The sequence below is a fragment of the Mobula hypostoma genome, chromosome 4 (assembly GCF_963921235.1).
Source record: "Mobula hypostoma chromosome 4, sMobHyp1.1, whole genome shotgun sequence".
Taxonomy (NCBI): Eukaryota; Metazoa; Chordata; class Chondrichthyes; order Myliobatiformes; family Myliobatidae; genus Mobula; species Mobula hypostoma.
In genome coordinates this window covers 39,326,901-39,340,210 of record NC_086100.1, presented here as the reverse complement: position 1 = coordinate 39,340,210, position 13,310 = coordinate 39,326,901, and the positions used below count along the sequence as shown (strand labels likewise).

The 13,310-nt window shown below is 42.7% G+C and overlaps 1 protein-coding gene across 3 annotated transcripts in view; it reads right to left on the bottom strand.

The window, feature by feature from the left end:
• The window catches only part of atp11b (ATPase phospholipid transporting 11B), a 176,081-nt gene that overhangs the window by 152,819 nt on the left and 9,952 nt on the right, over positions 1–13,310 (bottom strand). The gene's annotated exons all lie outside the window — the stretch shown is intronic.

Below are 13,310 nucleotides of genomic sequence, written 5' to 3'. Positions count from 1 at the left end.
TAACTCATCATGGTGCACAGATGTGTTAGTTCTGTTTAAGTCCTTTCTCGCCACCTGGAACACCTGGCAGACAAGTGTAGTCAATTCTACCTGCTGGGGGAGTTCTTCACCTTCATTCTGGTAGTGGTGTATACTCCAACGAGGCAGACATCAGGATGGCACTGGAAGAGCTGAGCACTGTGATCGACAATCATGAGACAGTGCAGCTTATGCCTTCCTGATCATTGCAGGGGACTTCAACGAGGCTGGTTTGATAATTCTCTGACGAACTACCACCAACATGTCACTTACAGAATCGGAGGAGCCAACACACTCACTGTTATGCCACCATAGAGAATGCTTGCCATCGCAAGTCTTCACTTTTGCAAATCTGATCACTTGGCTGTATCTTTAGTCCCAGCATCCCAGCATCTAGGCAGAGACCGAGAACCACAGCACTAATGGTGAGGACCACAAGTTGTGGTCAGGGGAGGCAGAACAGCAGTGAAAGGATTGCTTTCAATCGGAGGGCTGAGTGTCACCAGCTTCACCAAGACTTACAGTACGTGAATGAGCATGTGCCTTTGAGAACATATCAAGTGTTGCCGAACCAGAAGTCCTAGATGAATCAGGCTATTTACAGTCTACTGACAACTAAATCTGTAATGTACAGGACTGGTGGTCCAGAATCCTACTAGCCCAGATATGACCTGCATAAGGCCACCGTGAGAGTGAAAAGGCAATGCTATGCAAATCTGGAGACACAATCAGGTGCACGTCGAGAATGGCAGGGTCTGCATACTATTATTTTCTATAGGGTGAAGCAGCATAGGTGGCAGTGATACTTCCCTGTTGAGCTCAACACCTTTCACGGACGCTTTCAACCGGAGAAAAACATTCCACCTAAGTGAATCCCCTCAGCATCCAATAACACTAATTTCTCGGAGATTGATGTCAAAACATCCTTCAAGAGGATGAACCCTTGCAAGACAACAGGCCCCAACAGAATAACTGGCCAGGTACTGAAAACCTGTGCCAATTATTTGACTACAGTATTCAAAGAAATCCTTAACCTCTTACTGTTGTAGTCTGAGATTTGCACCTGCTTCAAGACGACAGCAATCATCTCAGAGCCAAGGTAGAACAAGGTGATATGTCTCAATGACCACTGATTGGTAGCATTCACATCCACTGTAATAAAATGCTTCCAGAGGCTGGTTATGTCTAGAATTAACTCCTGCCTGAGCTGGAACCTGCTCTTATTGCAATGTGTCTACTGCCACAAGTCTAGAGCAGATGCAAACCCACTAGCTCTCCACTCTGCTCTGGACCACATAGACAATAACAAAACACACGCCAGGTTTCTGTTTATCGATTACAGCTCTGTTCAATACCATCCTCCCCTCAGTATTACTTACCAAACTTCTAAACCCAGGCCTCTGTATCTTCCCTTGCAACTGGATCTTGACATCATTATCATTACAGATCAGTAAAAACATCCCCTCAAGAGCAGACAACACGAGAGCACCTCAAGGATGTGTGCTTAGCCACTGCTCTACCCTTGCTACATTCCTGACTGCGTGACTAAGCACAGCTCAAACACCATCTATAAATTTGCTGATGGTAACACTGTAGTTAGCAAAATTTCAGATGGTGATGAGGTGTACAGGAGCAAGTCAGACTGGTGGTCGAGTGGTGTCACAACAACAACCTTACACTCAATGGCAGAGAGACCAAGGTACTGATCACAGACTTCAGGAAAGCAGAAGTCGGAGAACACACACCAGTCCTTATTGAGGGATCAGCTGCGGAAAGGTTTAGCAGCTTTGGGTCCTGGGTGTCAACAGTCCAACACACTGATGCAATCATCAAGACACCAGCAGCTCTACTTTATTAGGAGTTGAAGGAGATTTGGTTTGTCACCAAACACTTGTAATTGCACAGGATTACAAGGAGCTGCAAAAGGTTGTAGATTCAGCTAGTTCTATCATGGGCATGGTCCTCGCCACCAGAGGCCATCTTGGAAAGATGATGCCTTGAGATGCAACATCCATTACTGAGGATCTTCACCATCTGGAACATGCTCTCAGGAGGAAGTACAGGACCTCGAAGACCTACACTTAACAATTCAGATACAGCTTCTTCCTCTCTGCCATAAGGTTTCTGAATGGTCTATGAACCAATGCACACCATCTTATTCCTTTTTTTAGGCACTATTTATTTTATAATGTAGTATTTCAATGTCTTTGCAGTGTACTGCAGCAAAATTTACATCATATAAAACAATGAAAATGAACCCGATTCTATTAAGGAATGTTGAGAGACCTTGGAGTACAAAAAACAGTTTGCTAAAAGTGGCTATACAGGTGGTTAGGGTGGTGAAGTAAGCACATCACATACAAGCTTTCATAGGTTGGAGACACAATATAAGAACTGAGACATGTTCGGCTACATATGGAGGATTGCATTCATTTCTGGTTATCACACTATAAGGAGAATTTAGTTGTGCTGGAGAGAGTGCAGAAGGGATTCCTAAGAATGTTGCCTAGATTAGAAGCTTTGTGGGGAGAGACTGGAAAGGCTGAGTTTATTTCCTCTGGAGCAAAGGACGCAGAGAGGTAACCTGAAAGGTGTATGTCAAATTATTAGTAGCATAGATGGTTAATTTTTTATCCCCTATGGTCCGGGTAGCAAAAGCCATTTCTTTAAAGTGAGAGGGAGAAGTTTTAAGTGGATTTGAGGTTAAAGATTTTTTTTTTATATACACATAGAAAGTGGTTGATATCTGGAACTCTGCCAGAGCAAGTGTGGAGTTAGACTTAATCATGATGTTTTAAAGACATTTAGGTAAGCGCTTAAATAGCCAGGATATAAAAACATACAGATCTAATGCAGTCAAATAGCATTGATGTGGATTGGCAAAAAGATTGCCATGGATTGAATGGCTTATTTACGTACTGTACAACTGTATACTTCTAACCGCTCACAACTAGTTTTATCCTACGAAATTGTATAAATAAACCTTATCAACAGATCCCCTTGCACCCTTTGACTTCACTTTTACCACTGTGACACAAAGGCAATTCAGTCACTTTGACATACAACCATGGAAAAATAACACGTAGTTCATTTGGCCCTTCTAGCATCCTCTACCACCCAAACATTTTCCAACTCACTACGATATTCCTTGTTTTTCCCTACCCCTTGATAGTTTTTGTATCTAGAAACCAACCAACCTTATTTTTAAGACATATCCAGTAACTTGGTCACAACTGCCTTCTGCTGCACTGAATTCCATAAGTTCATCGCCTTCTGAATGAAGAAATGTCTCCTGATATCAGTTCTACAAATCTCACTCTGCATCCCAATACTAACTCCAATCTATCAGTTTTGTCAGAATTTACATTTCAATGAAATCCCTTTTAATGCTGTAAAGATTGTTGTAAATCCAATTTCTCCTCCTACAACAGTCCTGTTACCTCAGGAAACATTTGCTGTACTCTAAGGCAAGAATATCCTTTCTTGGCTAAAGACACTAGAAATACACACAGTACTCCAAATGTGATTTCAAAAGGATCCAGTATAATTGCTGCAAGTTACCTTTGTTGCTGTAATTAAAACATTCTGCACAGTAGATGAACACATACTTTGCCTGCTGCACCCACATATTTGCTTTCAGTAACTTGTTTGAATAGGATCTGGGTTCCTTTACACACAGTTCCCCAATCTATTACCGGTAGAATAATGGTGGTTGTCTCTCTGTGTCTGGGGAAGACTAAACATTGTGCAGTCATCTGTGGATACGCATGTGGCTTCAGAGGCCAAAGGCCGAAGCACACATGCGGTTGCAGGTTGGACATGGAATAACGGTTGTTAGAACAGGTGCATACACAGCTTTGTGGTGTCGGTCTCATGCTGCTGCAAGGCGCTGATTTCGGTCATCCTCAAGTTGTTGAGGCTGGAGGTCTGCCTATTTGATGTACGATTTCAGACTGTCTTTGAATCTTTTTTTGGGGCAGCCCTGATTGCAACTGCCATGCTCAAGCTCACTGTATAGCAGCTGCCTGGGGATCCTTGTTTCACCCATGCGGATTACATGGCCAGTCCAGCGCAGCTGGGCCCGGAGGATCCCTGCCTCAATGCTTGTGCTGTTGGCTCTGTCAAGGACTTTCTGGTTGGTGATTTGGTCCTGCCATCGAATCCTCATGATCGACTGCAGAGAGCACATGTGAAACTGCTCCAGCTGTTCGATGTGCCTGTGGTACAGGGTCCAGGTTTCGCAGCCGTACAGGAGAGAGGTGAGGACCACAGCCTTGTACACCTTGAGCTTGGTTGAAATCTGAATGTCCTCGTGCTCCAGAACTTTGACACGGAGTTTCCTGAGTGCCTGACTGGCTTTCTGGATCCTTGCTATGATCTCCTTGTCAAGGGATCCTGCACTGGAGATGGTGCTTCCTAGATACTTGAAGCTCTCCACATTCTTCAGGACAGTGCCGCCGATGATGATGCATACTGGACTGGGAAAAATAATGGATTCTTCACATTATACATCTAACATACATTTGCCCAATTGCACAATTTGCCTAAATCATCTGAAAGCTGCGTTCCCCTCACAGCTCACAAACTCAAACTGTGTGTTTATTTGCAAACTTAGACACATTTTATTTGGTTATCTCATTTAAGTCATCAAAAGAAGATTGTGAATAGTTGCGAATTCTATGGTACCCCCACTAATTACCAGCTGTCACCTTGAGAAGGTCCCACTTTATCCCTACTCTATTTCCTATCTCAACACATTTTCAACTGAGGCAAATTTATTATTTTTGATTCTATAAACTTTAATTTAGCACACAGTATCACCATATGGCACTTCAGCAAAACTCTTCTGAAAATCCAAATACAACATTCATTGTTTCTTCCTTACCTATTCTACTTGCTACATCCTCAAAATACTTATGTTTGCCAATTTCCCTTTCATAAATCCATGATGATTTTGCTTAATCCCATTGTTATTTTCTGTGCACTCCTATCATATCCTTTATAATGAACTCCAGCATTTCCATCACAAGGTTAAATGGTATGTTTATTGTTTTCGTTTTCCTCACAGTTCCAGTGAACCAGGATTAATCCTGACATTGGGTGCCGTCTATGTGGAGATCGCACATTTTTAATGTGGCCATTTTAGTCTGTGAGCCAGGACCCCAAATTTGGGCCACTGGTACCATGGGGGGGGGGAGGGGGGGAGGAATAATTCTTATGGTGATTTTTGGCAAGGTATACACCCCTACTGCAAGAAAATATGTGATACCATTACAGCGGTGGTAGCTTTCTGTGCGTTATCACTCGATTTATAACCCCATGCCAAAACACACTTTTCAAAACTATACATAGCACAGGATAAAGCATTCTACTTCAAACTGATGGTTCTTAGTCTTTGAAAATTGGTGGGAATATAGCTCAGACTATATGCTTTTCAGAAAAGTTATTAAAATTAGCATCTCTACAAATGTCATCTATTACTGACAGTGACAACACAGTGACTATACATGACATAAGATGTACTTCTGTTTTCATGTTCTGTTTCACATTTATATCTTGTATATCACCATTTATACATACATTTACAGTGGCATGCAGAAGTTTGGGCACCCCTGGTCAAAATTTCTGCTACTGTGAATAGCTAAGCTAAGCGAGTAAAAGATGAATTGATTTCCAAAAGGCATAAAGTTAAAGATGACACATTTCCTTAATATTTTAAAACTTTTTTATTTCCATCTTTTACAGTTTCAAAATAACAGAAAGGGGCCTGAAGCAAAAGTTTGGGCACCCTGCATGGCAGTACTTAGTAACACCCCCTTTGGCAAGTACTACAGCTTGTAAATGCTTTTTGTAGCCAGCTAAGAGTCTTTCAATCCTGGTTTGGGGGATCTTCGCCCATTCTTCCTTGAAAAAGGCTTCTAGTTCTGTGAGATTCTTGGGCCGTCTTGCATGCACTGCCCTTTTAAGGTCTATCCAGATTCTCGATGATGCTTAGGTCGGGGGACTGTAAGGGCCATGGCAAAACCTTCAGCTTGCGCTTCTTGAGGTAGTCCATTGTGGATTTTGAGGTGTGTTTAGGTTCATTATCCTGTTGTAGAAGCCATCCAAAGTTCTATTCAAAAGGTTCAAAGGAACATCAAAACCAGGGGTCCCCAACCTTTTTTACACTGCGGACCGGTTTAATATTGACAATATTCTTGTGGACCGGACGACCCGGCGGGGGGTGGTGTAGGGTTGCCAACGGACAAGAGTAGCAGTCAAATACGTTGTGTTTACCCAGAGAAAGACTACACTGACCATGAAGCCTTGCGCGGGCACCAGTGCGCATGTGTGACTTGCTCATGCGTGTACGTGCCGATTTTTTCTACAAATCGTTTTTGGCTATTCTGTTTGGGGGTGGGGTGTTAGTCACGACTGAAATATAGGTGATAAATGGCTAATACACTCAATTTTGTTTCTAAAAGGGTTTATCTAACGAATTTAATATTAAACACACAGCGCATATTTTCCTCGCATGAATATAGTGATGTCAATTATCGGGGAGGACAGGGGAGCTTGAAGTAAGTGTTGAACAAACTTCCAGTGGAAGTGGTAGAGGCAGGTTCAATATTATCATTTAAGGAAAAATTGGATAGGTATATGGACAGGAAAGGAATGGAGGGTTATGGGCTGAGTGCAGGTTGGTGGGACTTGGTGAGAGTAGCGTTCAGCACGGACTAGAAGGGCCGAGATCGCCTGTTTCTGTGCTGTAATTGTTATATGGTTATATAAGTCACTTATAAGTCAATAGCATCATAACATTTTAAGTAACGTTTGGATATTAAACACACAGCACATATTTTCCCCGTATGAACATATAAAATTATTGCAACACACCAATATCGCTGCATCAGTGGGAGCCCTGGGCTTGTTTTCCTACAACAAGACGGTCCCATCGAGGGGTGATGGGAGACAGCGATACTCGAAGGAGGTTCCTTATGTCCAGTCTATTCCACTATTTAGTTTTCGTTGCATTCATTGCAAAAAAAACTCCGCTTCGCAGAAAAATATTGGAAATGGAAGCAATTTTTTCAGTGCTTTCGTGGCTATCGCAGGATATTTAGTCTTGCCTTTGATCCAGAATGCTGGCAGAGATGTCAAACATACTTTTCAGCCCGCCGTCATTTGCAAGCTCGAGGAGTTGATCTCCTTCCCGCGCTGACATGGATGATGCGCGGGTCATGACCTCGCGTGCGTTCAAGCTCAACAGTGCGTGACAGGGAATGAGGAAAGGTGCAGCTGACTCATATCGCCAAATCATATCGTTTCCTCGCGGCCCGGTAGTATATTCTTTGCGGCCCGGTACCAGTCTGCGGCCCAGTGGTTGGGGACTGCTGATCTAAACAAACCTGATGCATTTTCGAAACGAGTCCTGTGGACTGATGAAGTTAAAATAGAACTTTTTGGCCGCAATGAGCAAAGGTATGTTTGGAGAAAAAAGGGTGCAGAATTTAATGAAAAGAACACCTCTCCAACTGTTAAGCACGGAGATGGATCGATCATGTGTTGCAGCCAGTGGCACGGAGAACATTTACTGATAGAGAGAAGAATGAATTCAATTAAATACCAGCAAATTCTGGAAGCAAACATCACATCGTCTATAAAAAAGCTGAAGATGAAAAGAGGATGACTTCTACAACAGGATAATGAACCCGAACACACCTCAAAATCCACAATGGACTTCCTCAAGAGGCGCAGCTGAGGGCTTTGCCATGGCCCTCACAGTCCCCTGATCTAAACGTCATCGAGAATTTGTGGATAGACCTCAAAAGAGCAGTGCATGCAAGACGGCCCAAGAATCTCACAGAACTAGAAGCCTTTTGCAAGGAAGAATGGGTGAAAATCCCCCAAACAAGAATTGAAAGACTCTTAGCTGGCAGCAAAAAACATTTACAAGCTGTGATACTTGCCAAAGGGGGTGTTACTAAGTACTGCCATGTAGGGTGCCCAAACTTTTGCTTCGGGCCCTTTTCCTTTTTTGTTATTTTGAAACTATAAAAGATAGAAATAAAAAAGTTTTCTTGCTTAAAACATTAAAGAAATGTGTCATCTTTAACTTTATGCCTTTTGGAAATCAGTTCATCTTTTACTCGCTTAGCTATTCACAGTAACAGAGATTTTGACCAGGGTGCCCAAACTTTTGCATGCCACTGTATATCACCTTTGCAGTAGGTGCTTTCTTCACCAGCAATGTTAATGTGATTTTTTTTCTGTTTCAAGTACTGTGGTGGTGGGATAGTCCTGCACAATAGAGGAGAGAGAAGAGTACAGTAGATTTAGATCTGGAGTAGCTGAATCACTTTGCTTCAGAATGGAGAGCCATAAGCACAAAGAATCTATTAAGCAGTGTATCATACACCAGAAAACATCAAAAGAAGATGATGACCATTTGGTTAGTCCTCAAAACTATGAATACTGAAAAACATTACCCGAAGCTGCCAAGGTGAGAAACTATGCCCCTTTCTTAGATGTTGCTAGAGAACTTGGAGGAAAAAGTAGTCCCAAGAATCTACAATCACCCAAAATGCCGAAGCCTCTTCACCATGAAGAGAGACTTAGAGACTCTGAAAAGGAAAGCCAAGCCAAGGAAAGCATTACTGATGAAGCTGGTGAGAATACCTGTACATCAAAAGGGCCAAGTAGAAGATCTTCATCAGAAATAAGGTTGTATGATCAAATCTGCATTTTTTGTAATAAAGTGAAATTTCTGAAGGGCTCCAAGACACATGAAAAGCTTACACAAGCTGTACAACTCAGAGCTGACCAAACACTACAGGAATGTGCAACCCAAAAGGAAGATGAAAAGATTCTAGCAGTAACAAGCAGAGACATAGTTGCTGCAGAGGTTCACTATCATGTTTCATGCTTATAAGGATTATACCAGAATCAAGAAAAAGGAACCTGAGTACAAACAGGATGATGGTGAAACAGATGGTGATGAACTGTATAAAAGGATTGAAAGGGAAGCCTATAAAGACCTTTTCAAGTATATCAGAACTGATATCATACCCAACAAGATGATTGTACAAGTCACTTCTTTGGTCATGAAACTTGAATTTTTAATGCTATCTGGTGGAGTTACACTCCCGCAAGATTCTACAAGGAAGCACACTCATAGGAAACTGGAATCTGAGCTGGACAATTCAGTAGATATTTTTTCAGATGACAAAGGAAAATTGTTAATGGTTCCTGAAAGTGTATCATTAAGGGGTGTTGTCTTGGAAAATCAAACTCCTCAGAGGGAACTCAAAAGTTTGGAGGGCCAAGGCAACCAATTTTGACAAGATCATAGATTAGACTTCATCACATATCAGATCAATCATTAGACAGGAGATGATGGTGACTCCCTGGCCATTCCATCCATCTGATGTGAAAGATGGTGCTCATACCTCCATACTGGAAGTATATGTAGCAGGTGCACATTTGGGTCCACAGCCTCTCCCAACCAGGGAACACTGTGTCCAAGAAACCAAAGAAGCTGCTCTTCTTGCCTGCAAGAAGAACCTGGTGTGGACACTTGCAAGGCAAACAGATCCAGAGAATCAGACAATCCCAAGCTGGACTGGTTTTAATATCAGCACCAGGGACCAAGAACCAATCTCACAAGATATTATTGGGTATCTGCTAACCATCAATTCACCAGCCACAGAGTTGACCACAGTATTTGAAGTCCTGAACCAATCAGAGCTAAGCAGGAAGGAACTTCATCTAGAAACAATTGTGATGGTCATGCATCAAGCACTCTATGCAAAAGCCACTGAAATTGACTGGAAGCACAAAGGGCGCTTCTCCAACATTCTTCTCAGGATGGGGACATTCCATACCATATGTAATGCCTTAGCCATCCTAGGAAAGCGATTTCGGGATGCTGGTCTAAAGGACGTATGCATAGAGGTTGGAATTGTCGCAGAGGGGTCCATCAATGGAGTCCTTGATGGTAAGCACAACAATCGTGCTGTCAGGGTCCACAAGTAGATCTGTGAAGCACTGATGAGACTCGCATGGGCAGAGTTCACACCGTGGGTTGAGGACAACGTTCCAGAGAGGAGTGGGATGATCAAACCATTCTTAAACCATGTGAATAACATGGCCAGTGACTTGAACCAACAGAAGTTGAACAATCTGCTGCAAAGTCCACTCTTAGCTGAGCTGATAACCCTGTGGACAGACTTTCCGGAACACCTCCGTCACAACAATGGAGAGCTATCCGCATTCTGGATATCATACATTGACATGGTAGAGAACATAGTACTTGGGCTTCTGCGCACCTCTCGTTGCACCTCCATGCTATAAGAATCATGATCCCATGGTGCTTTGCCTATGAGAAGATGAATTATGCCAGGTACCTGTCCCCTTACTTTGCTCAGATGATGAATCTCCCAGAAAAGAATCCTCTGTGTATGAGGCCTTCAAGACAGGCCAATTCTCAGGAGCAGTTGTTAAGTAACAACCCCTTTGAGCAGATCCCTGTGGACCAGGCTATTGAAGCCACAGTGAACAAAGACACACAAACACCTGGAGGCACATCACGGTTCAGTCTGAATGCTGGAGTTATCAAGCGTTACTACATAACAGCTGAGCACCACAGTGCATTCCTGGGACAGTTAAGGGAGATGGTGCAAGGCAACAAATCAGAGCTTTGTCATGTGGAGCTACAGCGGCCAAGAATCCAGAAAGATGAGGAAGCAGTTTCAGCAATAGTTAGCCTCATACATGAATGAGTCAAACCATTTGCAGAGAAGCGGGACCTCATTAGCATCTCTACGGCAAAGGCAGCCCTCAAGGACATTGCCTCCGACCTGATCAAGGCATATGAGACTGGTGAGCAATGCTATGCAACCTCCAAGGATGAGAGACTGGAGGAAGATCCACTAGCAAAGAAATTCCATTACCCAATGAAAACCAACAAGCTGAAAACATTCAGGGATATATGTAAGGAGAGAGAGAAGTGAAATCAAATGGGAGGGCGATCATCTTGAAAGCAAACAGGGTTTTGCTTGGACGCATCATAGCGATGGCACAAGGTCAACCCCTTGGACCATTGCCCTGGGCCCTATCCACACCAGAAGGATTGCTGAGAAAGACAAATAAAGCTACTTTAGCCACAACCTTGCAGAAAAATGTAGCAGTAGAAGAGCAACTCCCAGGAAACTTGCTACAGTGGTTGATGGAATGAACTTGGTCCAAAGAGTGAAAGATGATCAAGTTACTTTTAGAGATGTTGCCACAACAATTCTGGGTATGGCTCTGAGGGAAGGCAGTCAGAGTAGCAGAATAGATGTTGTGTTCGACACATACAAGGAGAACTCTATCAAGAATAGTGAAAGATCTCTACGGGGTGAAGAGACTGGTCATGAGTTGCAAGGTATCACAGGCACACAGATGGTGAAGCAGTGGAGGAGCTTCCTGACCAAAATCAATAACAAAACTAGTCTCATTAGCTTCATAGTCCATGAATGGAGGAAGGCGGAGTACAGAGCAAAGCTACAGGAGAAGATTCTGTATGCAACTGTGAATGACAAATGTTACAGAATCACATCTCAAGACAGTGAGGAGGTGTCAGCTCTTCAGTGTCAACAAGAAGCAGATAGCTGCCTACTTCTCCATGCTGCCTATGCCACAAGAGAGGGATACCAATCTGTAGTGATCTGCTCAGAAGACACAGATGTCTTTATCATTTTGTGACAAGATTGAGGCCCCATTGTTCCAGAAGTGTGGCACTAGAACCCGTACAAGGCTTGTAGACATCAGGAAGGTTGTTGCCACTGTTGGCATACAGGTTTGTAGGGCTCTCATCGGGTTGCACGCATATACAGGATGTGACACTGTAAGCGCTTTTGCAGGCAAAGGGAAGACAAGTGCCCTAAAACGTCTGATCAGCAACAGGGAAACTCAGGACACATTCTTAGAGTTGGGTCAGGAATGGGACCTTCTCCCAGAACTGATGGACAAACTGGAGGCATTTACATGTCTCCTGTATTCCCCAAAAGCATTGACCACCAAGGTCAATGAGCTCAGGTATCACCTTTTCTGTGCCTAAAACGGTGAAATCGAAATTCATCAACTCCCACCACGCAAGGACTGCTTAACAAAACATGCACAGCAAGCCAACTGCCAGGCTGGTATAGGGGAAGATGTTTGGAGAAGGACCCACAACTGCCAAGCCCTGTTGGCAGAAGATGGAAGATAGAGGGAGAAGAGGAAGCTGAACAGTTGGTGGTGCACTGGATGGAAGGCCAGCCACCACCCGATGCCGTCCTGGATCTACTGGCCTGCAATTGTCCAAAAAAATGTTCACTCCTAAGATGTATGTGTGTTGCAAATGGCCTCAGGTGTACTGACATGTGTAGACTGGCAGACTGTGAGAACCAGGCATCCACCTCAGAGAGTGTGGAAAGTTCAGATGAAGATGTGAAAGACGGTGGAAAACTTGAAAAATTATGATTATTAATAGGTATGGAAAGCAGACTTTGATTAAATATATTCATTTTACAACCAAATGTGGCCTAGGTTATGGCCGTGTGGAACCCCACATTTGAATTATTGTAGTGTAATTCTATATGCTATGATAAAAGCTTAAGATTGTTTTGATTTGATACAACATGGAAAATATGACATTGATAAAACTCCAGAAATCTCTCCAAATGAGTTTTTTCACCTTTTGGCGGGTCGGGTAACATTTTCTGCTGTACTGATGTTAATACGGAATATATACAAAAAGTGATTACTTATTTTAATTCCTGAATAAATTCTCTACAAATCCATGTGATTATGTGTGTCCTAGGGTTTTTTATTGACTTTTCCAAAATAAACAAATATTTTTCTAAAAATGAAATGATTCACTCTGCTGAAGTTGGGCACTGTACTCTGAGTGCCACCAACAACATAGATTTCAATGTAGAATTTTATAACAACATTTGATGAAAAGTGTTTGAACTCAGCTATCATGGTGACAAATTTCAAGGTTGAGGGATCACCGATGACAAAATAGCACTAGGTTGAATATATATATTGTACTTTATATTGGCCACTTTTCAGAAATGCTATTTTAGGGTAGTGTTATAAAATGCATGATAGCACACAAAAAGTTACCACTGGTGCAATGCTATCACATATTGTCTAACTCTGTGAGAAGCATACCTTGCCAAAAATCACTATGAGCATTATTCCCCTCAAATGGTACCACCAACCCTACTGGCTCATGGACTATTTGAGCTTCCGCAATGATCTTCATTTTACTGTTACATTCCAGG